This window comes from Myodes glareolus, chromosome 11 (assembly GCF_982192425.1).
Source record: "Myodes glareolus chromosome 11, mMyoGla1.1, whole genome shotgun sequence".
NCBI classification, from domain to species: domain Eukaryota; kingdom Metazoa; phylum Chordata; class Mammalia; order Rodentia; family Cricetidae; genus Myodes; species Myodes glareolus.
In genome coordinates, this window is record NC_142036.1 from 45480638 (window position 1) to 45493813 (window position 13176).

The window sequence follows — 13176 nt, forward strand, 5'->3', positions numbered from 1 at the left end:
AAATATGAAGACTTGAGGAGATGAAAGAGGGAAAAAAGTACCTATGGAATACACACCACTTATCCTATCTATTCCCTTCTCCCACATTCTTACTGTTTTTTTCTTCTCTCAATAGAAAATAAGGGGCAGTACAAGGCTTGGGATGTAGCTGTGTTGGTAGAGGACACGCATAGCATGCACAAAGTCCTGGGTTCAATTGCCAGTACCACATAAACCAAGCATGAAAGTACCTACTTATAACCCCTACCACTTGGAAGGCAGAGACAAGAAGTTCAAGAGTTCAAGGCCAGGTCTCAATGGTTAAGAGCACTGACTTCACTTCCAAGGAACCCAGGTTTGATTCCCAGCAGTCATAACAGCCTGAAAACTCCAGTACCGAGGGATACTGGCCTCCTCAGGCAACAGGCACACACATGGTACACAATTCTTAATTGTTTTTGAAATGGAGTTTTACCATATGGCTGCTGAACTCAAACTTGAGCCCCATCCCCCCACCCCTGGCCACAGTCTGAATAGACTGAGTTATAGATTTGGTGGGTCATGTCCTGTTAGAATTATTAATTTGGTAAGATCTTTTCCTAACATTATTTAACTGTGGCCTTATAAACAGTTAAATTACATAGGTTTCCAATAGTCCTAAATCTCTGTATACTTTTATCTGTGTGGTTAGTCATTTCTTCTTGGAGGTCAGGCAGTTCAGGCTATCTGACCTCCACCCACTCCCCAAACACACACATACACAACACACACATAAACACACAGACTTCAGAGTTCCAAAACACCCTCAGATTAAAATCTGATTAAGTAAAGCTAAACAGTAAAAAAGCCTTACACCAACTAGATCAAGTTCCTAGATCTAGCAAGTAGTTCACTGCTAGTGAGATTAAGGAACTCCCCAAAGATTCTTCCCCAGGCCTATCCTCCCTTCCAGGGTCACTGAAAGCCCAATATACAGAAAACACTAACAAAGCCAGAACAGTAAGGCTTTGGGGTTACTGTATACAACAGAGTTCTCCAAGTTAACTCCTGGGTATTTTCTAGACTGGTAACTCCATGCAGGCAAGTATTGTGACTATTTTACTCTCTTTTAGAACTATATATATGGGCTGGGCATGGTGGTATGTACATGTCTTTGATCTAGGGGCAGAGGCAGAAGGATCTCTATGAGTTTGAGACCAGCTTGATCTATATAGCAAACTCTAGGAATGTATAGAGTGACGCTGTCTCAAAAAAGAAAATGTACATATGGCACCTAGCCGATATGAATGCTGAATAAATTTGCTTCCTTTTGGTTTTTGCAGCAATTACCTACCTGCCTCTCACCAGTCCAAAATCCAAACTGATTATCTGCTCATAAATTATTATAACTTGAGAATACACATAAACAGAAAAAAAGGTGGCCCAATCAACTCTTAAGAAAACTAGTCTGTTTTTCTTGCTACCCTGTTATGCAACAAGTAAAATCCCATATGATTAAAGAAGGAAGAAGATGGCCTGCCTAGAGCAGAGCTCCCACCTGCAGGTGGATGAGAAATAATCAAAGACTAATAATAGCAGTGTGTACAGTCAGCATACCATTCACTAATGGTCTAGAAATGCTCTGAGAACACCAACCAAAACAAAACAATAGCACCAAATATAAAACTTTGTTCACTCGCTTTCGGGAATGGGATAAAGAGAATATATGAACTGTTTCTTTCCTAGTTGACTAGAGACATACTGATACAGACATGTGTTCACAGTGTCTTTTAAGTAGGTGGCTGATTCCACACATAATAAATGCCAGGAAGTCAAACCCACAGCTATGAAGGGATTCTGTCGCTAATGGAAGGAAGAAAGATAGTAAGTAAGGAGATGGGGTGTGGAATTCTTTCAGATGACTGCTGTCTTCCAACCTCAAGCAATCCTACCATGTCTAAGATGCTAACAGCACCTGCCACTGTCTCACCTGCAAGACTTAAGGAGAACAAAAACAAGAGAGGACACAACCCACTGGTCTGAGGTAGAGTATCATTTCTGAATCACAAAAAAAGCACAACACAGAGGAGAAAAAAAAATAGGAAGCCTAGCTATCATGCAACTGTACTCATATTAAGAAAGCATTCCCTTGGGCTGGAGAGATGGCTCAGAAGTTAAAAACATGGATTGCCTCCAGAGCACCAGAGATTGATTCCCAGCAACCACATTGGGTGACTCACAACCACTTGTATCCCAGGGCCAGAGAATCCAACATCTCTTTCTGGTTTCTGAGTACACACACTCAAGTATACCTACACAAACTCTCTCTCTCTCTCCTCTTCCTCTCTTTCAAAAATAAGAATGGTCCCTTTTTAAAAAGTATTCCTTCAAACATCATAAAGGCACAGTGCTGCTCACTATTAGATTCAAAACTACCACTGCAGAGACTAGGGTAGCTCAGACGATAGAATGTTTGCCAGCATTCACGAAGCCCTGGATTTTATTCCTAGTACTAAATAAATCAGGATAGAAGCCTATAATCCATCACTTGAGACACACAAGCAAGAGGATCACAGTTCAAGGTCATCTTCAGCTACTTGCCAGTTCCAGACCAGACTTGGTGACATATCCTGTCTCAAAAAACAACACACCATAGAAGAACATGAGTTTATTCAGAACAAAGCAAAACATATGAATCACAAACTTGGCTGGGGACCCAATACACTTTCTAAAGATAGGCCCAGAGAACAAGAAGAAACAAGATGACAAAGGTGATCATACTGAGGTAGGAGCATGGCTTCCTTCTCCACTGATCCTTTCAAAGTAAGCGCTGAGCCTCCATTTCTCCATTTTCTTCTAAGAGGATCTTAGACTTCAGAGTCCACTTCTCCCAATTTTAATGAGCCTACAGTTTCTCCTCTTATACTTGGTCTGTTGCACAAGAACCTGATAGAATCCAGAAACCTACCTATAGTCAAAAATGTTATGCCAGAATGGTGTCACACACCTTTAATCCCAGCATTGTGAAGGCAGAGACAGGTGAATCTCTGTGAACTGGAGGCCAGTTTGACTCACATAGTGAGTTCCAGATAGTTAGGGCTAAATAGACAGAATTTTTCTCAAAAAATAAAAATAAGTAAATAAAATTAAACATAATTTGACTCCTCACTGGGTCTCTTGAAACTCTAAGACTTGGGAATAAAATTTGTATAAATAGCAGGGACTACTCCAAATCCCAACATTTTAGACAATGAACTCTGCCAGTTAAGTTATAGCTGTATTCATGAATATTTATATACACACACCTGAAGAACTTTCCAGAAGAATTAATCTTTGGCTTGGTTCCAGATACGAGAAGGCTAACTAAAGTTCCCCATTTTTGTCTGTCTTGGAGGGCATATGCCCTGCCCTATGTTTCTCTAGAAAGAAACTGTCTTGACACTCTGATAAAGAAACTAGGTGAACTGTGTGTAGTTTCAAGGGCTTTTAGTAATGATCTAGAAGCGAGAAAAGCAAAACCTGCTGTTGATTATGAAGGCTAGTTCCAATTAGCACAAGGGCGAAAGGAGACAAGCCATCACATTATTCCGGTAAAATGGCTGGCTTGATGTAAATGCTCAGCGCTAGCTCCCATAGAGGAAATGACAGTCTCAGCAGCACCATCTGCTCTTCCTGGTGTCTAGCCTGATCTTTTTTTTAAAACTCAGCTGTAGCCAAAGCCCACCTGTATGAGGGCTGTGAAAGCTGCTCTAAAGAGCACTGTTTCTCAGATCGACATATTCACTGCACTTAGATCTTCCCTATCTCACTATTTGACTCCCCAGAAGGTACATGGAACCCCAGCACAAGTTTTACAAAAAAAAAAAGGAAAAACTTCTGAGAATTACAAATCACATTTAATAATAAAAGCACTGTGGCTTACTGGATAAAGGTCTCTCTGAAATGGCACTTTAGAACTGAGGCTTCACACTGAAAATATTCTAGTTTTTTTTTTTAAAAATAAGCAGTATATGTGCACTAACTTTAGATACTACTCTGTCAGTTCTCATCATTAGGTTCTGTACCAATCTCAACAGAACAAGACAAAGAGATTTTGTTCTAACATTGTTTTTTCTCAAACTGCATCACCAAGTAGGTTAACCTAAAACCAGATATATGGATGCAGTTTTAAAATATAGCCCCAAGATATAAAAACACATGTCTACATAAAAATTTATATAAGGATATCCTTAGCTGACTGTGGTGGCACATGCCTGTAATCCCAGCACTTGGGATGCTGAAGCAGAAGGATCTCAAATTCAAAACCAGTCTAGAATGGATGACTACATTATTGATATATATATATACAGACAACAGATGGCAACATTATTCAAAAACAAAAGTGGGAGCAATGCAAATATCCATCAGCTGATACATAAGTAAGGTGTGGTATATATCTTCTCTACAAAGAAATATTACCTGGCAATAAACTGGGACTAAACTGCAGATAAATGCTACACCACCAATAAACCTTAAGAATAGTGAGTGGTGCTGGAGAAATGGCTCAGCAGTTAAGAACACCTGTGTTCTTCCAGAGGACTCAGGTTCAATTCCTAGCACCCACATAGTGGCCCAAAACTGTCTGTATGTAACTCCAGTCCCAGGAGATCGAACACCATCTTCTGGCATCCAATGGTATTGCATGAACATAGTATAAAGGCAAAATATACACATTTTTAAAAAAGTAACTGGAATGGAAGAAATCAGTTGCTAAAGACTACCTATCAAAATTACAATAATATGAAATGTCTAAGTAGGTGAACATACATAGAAAATAGACCAGTGGTGCTGGGCGGTGATGGCGCACATCTTTAATCTCAGCACTCGGGAGGCAGAGACAGGCGAATCTCTGTGAATTTGAGGCCAGCCTGGCCTACAAGAGCTAGTTCCAGGATAGGCTCCAAAGCTACAGAGAAACCCTGTCTCGAAAAAAAAAAGAAAAAGAAAAAGAAAAAGGAAGTAAGTAAACCACTGGTAACCTTTGCAGAAAAATAATTGGTAAGGGATTTCACTTAGAGTTGATGAGAATAGTCTAAAATTAGATTGGTGTGATCTTATACAACTCTGAAAATGTACTAAAAACAGTTGCATTGTCTATATGCAAATGTCTATGAACTGATGCATAAAGAAGTGGTATAGACTGGGTGGTAGTGGTACACACCTTTAACCCTAGCACTCAGGAAAAAGAGGCATGTAGACCTCTATAAATTCGAGGCCAGCTTGGCCGACATACTGATTTCCAGGACAGCCAGAGTTACATACTGAGACCTTTTCTCAAAAAAATAAAAAAATCTTAGCTGGGAGTGGTGGCTCACATCTTTAATCCCAGTGCTCAGGAGGCAGAGGCAGGTGAATCTCTGAGTTCGAGGCCAGCCTGGTCTACAAAGTGAGTTCTAGGATAGCCAGAGCTGTTGCACAGAGAAACCCTGTCTCGAAAAACTCAAAATAAATAAATTAATTAAATTAAATAATCTTAAAAAGCTGTACATCTATACAAAGATATATTACTCAGTAATAAACAGAATAACACACTATAACACAAGCCTCAAAAATATGTTAAGTGAAGGAAGCCACACTTTAAATGGGTGGATTTTTATGATATATAAGTTATTAGCCAAAAAAGTCAATTCTTTAAAAAGGCACATGAGCCAGGTGGTGGTGGAGCAACCTTTAATGCCAGCACTCAGGAGGCAGAGGCAGGTGGATCTGTAAATTCAAGGTCAGTCTGGTCTACAAAGTAAGTTCCAGGATAGCCAGGACTGTTAAATGCAGAGAAATTCTGTCTCGACAAACAAAAACAAAACACAAAAGGCACATGACAAATAATATGCTAAATGACAAAAATCTCCTTTAGCAAATTTAGAAATTATAAACATATATACATATACATACATATATATAAAACCACAAAGTCATTTGAACTATTAAGGCTGAGTCAAAGAAAAGTGGTTATAGAATAACACTGAGAAAAACAAAGTTCAAAAGCTGGATGTTTAGGGATATTACCACAAGAGATGTTAGAAAAAGAATACACAGAAATGACGCATTAGGTTGCACAATAATGACCTTCTTTCTTTTTTTGCCCTGTATATTTTAACCTTTCTGTAATCTCTTCCCATTTTAATGTGAATTAAAGGAAAAAATTCCCCTCAACCTTCCCTCAAACAGAGTGGAGAGAAAATTATAATTTAAGATGCAAAATAGGCAACCCAGCTTCTCGGTTCCTCTTTTCAGACTTCCACCTACTTCATTTACAGAGATCTACTGAGAGCGGCCCAAAGGAGGAAGAACTGGACTAACATGCATGCTTGAATTCACAGCCTGGTCAAAGGCCAAAGTCTAGTCCAGCCAAAGAGAACTTCAGCAAGGACAGTCTACATAAAGTCAACTCCACTCTGATCCTAAACTCCTGTGGGTGCAGAGGAGTCACTGCTGGTGGTAAATTGGGTTTGGGCAGATTAGATACAGATTAGATACTCCCTTGAGAAAGGGAGTCTGGAAGAATCCTTATTCAAATCTCTTCTCTTGAGGTTCTGCTCCTACTCTCAAGCTACAAGAGAAAAGAATCCCCAGCCATTTAACTTTTCAACATAAAAGATCTTGCTGTGGGTAATAAAGAACTGCTAGTCACCACCTCTGCAGTCTGAAAAGGCACTGAGTCTGCTGCTGTCATGAGGAATCCCAGGCTAGCTTCTTAAATTAAGTAATGGAGCACTGCAGAAAACAAAACCAGAACACTTAAACTGGTACTCTTGAGGGGATATATCAGGGCACACAGCTACCAGGTAATTTTAGAGCTCTCTCAGCACTGACCGCAGTAACAGGCAACTACATCTGTTTCTGCTTGAAAGAATGCTTCGTTAATATCCTGTTTTGGGAGTACAGCATGAATGCTTGGCATGCAGCCTTCAGATGTCTCCAGGAGGGAGACACATCACAGACAGCCCCAGAGTCTGAAGCCCTGCTCAGCTCTCACTACAGTTGCTGAACGAAATCTTCTACTCTTATACTTAGTACCTTCAGAGACTCAACTGTCCCTCCGCCTCAGGATCGAAGCTGCAGTGACCCAGCTCAGTACCACTTCAAGATCTACCAGGTACCTGGATAGCTCTACACACAACCGAGAGCCAGAATACAAATGAAGAAACTGCTGGTTTCCAGCCCAAAAAATGATGGGGGGTGCACGACAGACAGGCACAGATCTGAAGATAAAGACAGAAAACAGCAGGTGCCTGATGAACTCACCCTAAAGATTTTTCTCATGATCATACATCAACCAAAGGAAAACATCTACTTACTTGAATGTCAGTCATGATATAGTAAATAGATCTTCATGCCCAAAGTCAATCACCCCAAGGTTTGCCTGACTACTTCCTGGGTCTCAAGATCAATGGCTTCAATACACATCACAAAGCTTCCAGCACCAACTCTAAGGTGCATTCCTTCTCCCACTGGCGAGTCAACAGTCCTCCCACATCAGTACTTTTCACTGTTCTTAAGTGTCCTACAGTGTGGCCATATACCTTATGAACATGAATTTTCTAGAAACCATTTGACTAGGTGAAGGCTCATTATTATTACATTATGTGGGTGTTGTGTTTTGGTTTGTTTGGAAACAGGGTTTCACTAAACAACTCAAGCTAACCTTGAATTCAAGATCCTCCCTCCTCTTCATCCCTACAAGTTCAGGTACTAGAAACCCTCAAAGTTATATATTAATTCTGTTTGGGACTAAAAGGAGAATGGATATGTTAGCAAATAACTAGAATTAATGAGGTCTCAAGTGTGGCGCACCCATGCTGACTTTACAAGAGGAAGAGACTCAAGTTACCAAGTTTGCTTATTTTACCACGTGATTCCCTATGCTGTGTTATGATGCAGGACGCTGGTGCCAAGCTCTCCAACTTCCTGGTTTCCAGAACTGTGAGTCAAATAAGCTTCTCTTCTTTACAAATTACCACATCTCAGGTACTTTGTTACAATAACAGGAAATGGATTGAGATAGAGAGTGATCCCTGCATAGAAACAATTTTCAGAGAAGCCAAAGATTCTCTTGTTACATATTGTTTCAATGTTTGCCCTTAACCCAAATGTCATAATCTTCACATTCAAGCCTGCAATACAGCAATTCTTTTTGTTGTGGCGGTGGGTTTTTTTGTTTTGTTTTGAGACAGGGTTTCTCTGTGTAGCCCTGACTGTCCTGGAACTCATTTCTGTAGACCAGGCTAGCCTCGAACTGACAAAGACCTGTTTGCCTCTGCCTCCCAAGAACTGGGATTAAAGTCATCACCACCGCTGCCCAGCAAGAAATAATTTTTTTTGGGGGGGGGGATTTAGAGACAGGGTTTCTCTATGTAACAGCTCGGTAAAATCTTTAATGTATGGAAGATGGGTGGCCAAGCCAAGTGGGCTATAAGGACCTGTCACTACCTCTCATGAATTGTCACTTGGTAAAAAGGGGAAACAAAGGGAAAACACAAGCACCATATGTTCTCTGGTTTCTCATATGTCCTTCAAATGCCCAGCAAATGGTTCTGCTTTATTCTCCCAGATCATCTGTTTGGTACTGGAATGAGGAAAATCATACTCCTCATTGGACTTTTAACTTTTTTTTTTTTAAGACAAGGGCTCACATTGTTACATTGGCTGTCCTAGAACTCACTATGTAGATCAGACTGGCCTCAAACTCTGTCTTTGCCTTTCCAGTATTGGATTAAAGGTATTTGCCACCATGCCTAGTTTTAGCAAAATTTTAGGATTTTATTGTTTATGTGTAGGTGTTTGTGTGCTTTCAGGGGCCAGAAAAGGACACCAAACCCCCTAAGCTAGAGTTATGAATGACTGTGAGCTGGCTGGGTGCTAGGAGTTAAACTCCAGCCCTCTGCAAGACCAGCATGCACTCTTAATCACTAAGCCCTCTCTACAGCCCCATAATTGGATCTTTAAGACACTATTATTTCTCTAAGCCTACAGAGATACGAGCAGTGAAGAGTGTCAAAAGAGCTAAAGATACAGAAAAAGCACAAGAAGAAAGAAATGAGAGCAAGGATATTGGTTGGGGGGGGGGGGGGGTGTCTGTTTCAGTCATCTGATTTTGAAACAAGATTTCAGTATGTGTATATCCAGACTAGCTGGAACTCATGACTCTCCTACCTCCCCAGGGCTCAGATCACAGATAAGCACAACCAAAGGTAAGTTTTAAACAGAGGAATAGACAAGCATAATGTGAGCAAAACAACAATAATAAACTTAATAAAAAGTCTTACTTTTAGAAGCCAAGTGAATTGCTACATTACATGTATGTATGTGTGTGGAGGAAGCAGTAGAGCAGGAACTGCTGCCCCAGCAACAGCAGAGGAGGAAATCCCCTGTCAGAAAGATGCATCATTACATAAGAGCTCCAGATCAATCGCGGCACCATGAGGACCAGCCAGAAAACCTGAGTGCTGAGGTCTTGCCACCTGCCAGGCTACAGCACCTCTTTTTACCTGTCTTCCTCTTCTCCCCATGAGCCTGAGTGCTACATTTGGGGAAGCTGGGCACAGCAAGTCAAACTGCCATCTGGTGGGTTTGCTCTCAGGACTGCACACCTTGAGGCTTCTCTACAGCAATAGGTGAGGATTGGACTCACATATCATCCCTACTACAATATCCAAAGTCCCTCTGTAGACAGGAATCCCACCTACAGGTTTCAAACTAATAACTGTACTCTCTTTAACTTAATAGGTACAAGATTCTAAAAAGCAGCAAACGGTAATGAAAATTACCGCAGTAAACTAAAATAAACTAAATTTTAAAAACTGAGAACCAAACAAGGCATGATGGTGCATACCTTTAATCCCAGCGCTTGGGAGGCAGAGGCATACAGATCTCTGAGTTCAAGACCGGCCTGGTCTACAGCGTGTGTGCCAGGACTGTTACACATGGAAAACTTGTCTCATACAACAAAACGAAAAGAGGGAACTGGGGAGGACAAAAATTGGAGCTCCATGAAGATCTGTCTGGTTTCGGTTTTACTCATCACAGTGTCTCTAATATCAGGCATATATTGTGCATCACACGAAATAGAATGAAAACATTTTAAAAAGGTGAACAAGCAGCATTGTGCAGACTGGTCAAAAATGTGCATTCAGGAGAGAGTTAGGGGCGCTCATAATTAGGGGACCAGCCTCAACTAGTGGTGCTTTGAGAAAGATCTAGAGACTCCAGAACTTATATTTGTGGCCTTAAATTATTTAACTTATGTGGCTTTTATCGCAATTGGAAAAATAAGGATAATATCCACCCTGCCTCAAATGTTATTAAGTGAGATCAAAAGTAAAACTTGGGCCAGTGATAGCTCAATGTTTAAAAGCACTTGCTACCAGACCTGATCACCTAAATTCAATCTCTAGGAGGCAGAAAACTGGCTCGTTCCAAGCTGTTCTTTGACCTCCACACCAGCACAATGGTGTGTATGTACACAAGCTCCCACACTCAAACTCAAGTACACTAAATAAATGTAGTTTTTAAAGGGAAACTTTTAGCACGAGCCTGGTACACAGTAAACCCTTCAATTTTGCACATCATCCCCCCTTTATGAAACTGTTCCTTTACTGAAGTATAAGAACACCCTCCAGATCAGACAATGCTCGTTTCTATTTGAATACGCACCTAAAGAAAAAGTACAAAGCTCAAAACTAAGAAGTCAATGCCAAGGGCATGTCTCTACTAGTCTCCGCTAGATGGTGACAATCTGGGTGTAGAATTCCCAGAGCACAAAAGAGAGAGAGAGAGAGAGAGAGAGAGAGAGAGAGAGAGAGAGAGAGAGAGAGAGAGAGAGATTTTTAACTCAAGGGATTCTAACAGCAAAAAGCGAATAGATCACTGTGAAGAGCGGAAGAACTGCAGATCTAGAGAGGAGTCAACACCCGTGGCTTCACCGAACTGGAGAATGTCCCCGTACCTCTCTCTGTACAGAGCACTTCAAACCCCAGTCAGCAAAAGCAACAAAGGGCAGCATACTGCCTTGTCACCATAGAAGTGTGTGGCGAAAACATTAGGCCTCCGCCGAGCCGTGAAGTTCCCAATGAACTTGACGGCTCTTTGCCCGGGCCTCGCTGTCCTCCCAGTTCCGTTACAGGTTAAGTTTTTCCACCGCGGTAGCTGCACAACCACAACCGAGGGGGAGCGTCGGACTCACAAATATTTGTGGTTTTACTAAGGATTCAAAAAGAAAGTCTAGATGCAGTCGCAACCGAAACAACAACAAAACAGGAAGTGGCATGGGCGAGTTTCAGTCCACATAATAAGAAAGTTTCGGCGACTGAAGAGGCAACCAGGCGCTGCGGCTCCGGAGAGCTCACGCGCACACGCGAGCGGCTGCACCATTTCCTCAGGAAACCCGGCTTCGGCTGAGCCTGTCCCGTCGCGCCGGGCCGCGTCTTCGCTGGGCGGGAAGGGCCAGCGCGGCCACACCGAGGGCCTCCGCCTGCCGCGGATCCCCGGGTCCCCCGGCACCGCACGGCCACGCCACCGCCCTCGGAGCGGCCGGGCCCAGCAACCTGAGCGGAACGACCAGAGCGGGAGCAGACGGCCGCGCTGAGGCCCGTGTCCCGGCGTGGGGATGCGTGCCCGCCCGTGCCCTGACAACCAGCCCCGCGCGCGCGCCGCTGACACAAAGCCGGCCCTCCGGTCCCGCGCGCCTGTGACAACTCACCGGGGAGTCGCGCCGAGACCTCCGGGAAGGGGGCGCTAACAGCTCCCGCGCCGCCGAACCCTCTCCGCCGCCGCCGCCGCCGCGCGCGCACGCCCGCCCGCCTGCACTCCCTGTCGGGTCCCCGCGACGCCTCGCTTGCCCCGGACTGGCGCTTTGCTGGCGGACGCTACGGGAGAAGCAGGACGCGAGCGGGGGCCAGCTTCGGAGGATGGAACGCGGCGGCTGCTGCGCCAGCGTCACTGGCCCAGCAGCACAGCGCGGGCGGGGGAGGCCCCGCGGAGGGGGCGGGGGAAAGGGACGGGCCGGGGGCCTGGGCGGGGCCAGGCGCGCACGCAACAAGCGCCGGCGTCGCGTCGCGGCTGCAACCGCCCCTGTGGAGTCGCGCGCACGCACCATCGACCTCGCCTGACACGCCCCTAAGGGGTGGGGTGCGGGAGCCCTTAAAGAGACAGTCGCTCTGGCTGCGCCGGTTGTAATGTCGACTCTAGTTTGTCACCTTTCCAGAGCGCTTTCCAGTTCTTTGACTATATTGTTTGGTTGTTATTTGGATGTTTTAATTACTGTCATTTGCAGAGAAGTATATTGCTGTTTAAGAGGCTCTGTTGCACACGTTGCCTGACCTATCTCTGAAGCAGGTCATTATCTCCCTATTAAGCAATACTCTAGGTTGTGCTGTGTAACTTAACGACCTCAAAAGTGCCCCGAGGGTTTAGGTAGGTATGGAACTGTAGATTCAGCTGGGGTGAACTTCGGGAATCTTTTTAATGGGTGTCCCGAAGTGCTATATCTGCTGTCTGCACACTCCAAAGCACCTGGTGGATCTCAAATTGAGGAAAACTGACAAGATCTGGGGAACCCGGAGCTGCAGTCATGGCCTCTGGTTTTGCCCTGCTCTGGAGCACATCTCAGCGAGCAAACTCTATACTGGCCTGCTGCATCCATTTAACAGTGACCTCTCACTGCAGAGGGGTGGCCTCATGATAGTGGAAACTGTGGCTCTTAGTGCCCGTGTCCTTGTACTTGACCTGTCCCAGATGTGCTCGATAATGTTGCGCCAGTCTTTCCTGAAAATCCCTGGCTCATAAATCAGGCAGTCCTTTTAGCTGAGACGCCCTTTTCTATTTTTCTAGGCAAGTGCCCTACCTAGCTCTACTGGGAGGAAGGTGTTTTGTGTTTTTTTTTTTTTTTTAGTTTAGCCAGATGCCCTTTGAACAAAGCTACACCTCAGGACCTTTTACCTAGAGAGCTTTCAGTAAAGGTCCTGTGAATTATCACCACCACAACACAGCCACCCTCTAGAGAGCTCTTCCCATTGGGCCTCAGAGAAGGCCTTGGTGTGTTTCTACCTTTTCCTCCTTTCCTCTCGGAAAAATGGACACCTGGTATCCTATTCATTTTCCCACTCGCATGGAGCTGCACTTTCCGGACCATTAAGGGGTTGAAAAACATCAGCCTGGTAGGATCTGGACAGCCTGTAAATA

General features: G+C 43.8%; 1 protein-coding gene across 1 annotated transcript in view; it reads right to left on the reverse strand.

Moving 5' to 3' along the window:
• Positions 1 to 11944, reverse strand: part of Susd6 (sushi domain containing 6) — a 97513-nt gene extending 85569 nt beyond the window's left edge. Inside the window, exon 1 of the mRNA XM_085697431.2 lies at positions 11696 to 11944. The gene's annotated coding sequence lies outside the window, so the exon portion shown is untranslated. The remainder of the gene's footprint in view (positions 1 to 11695) is intronic.
• Positions 11945 to 13176: the final 1232 nt, after the last annotated feature.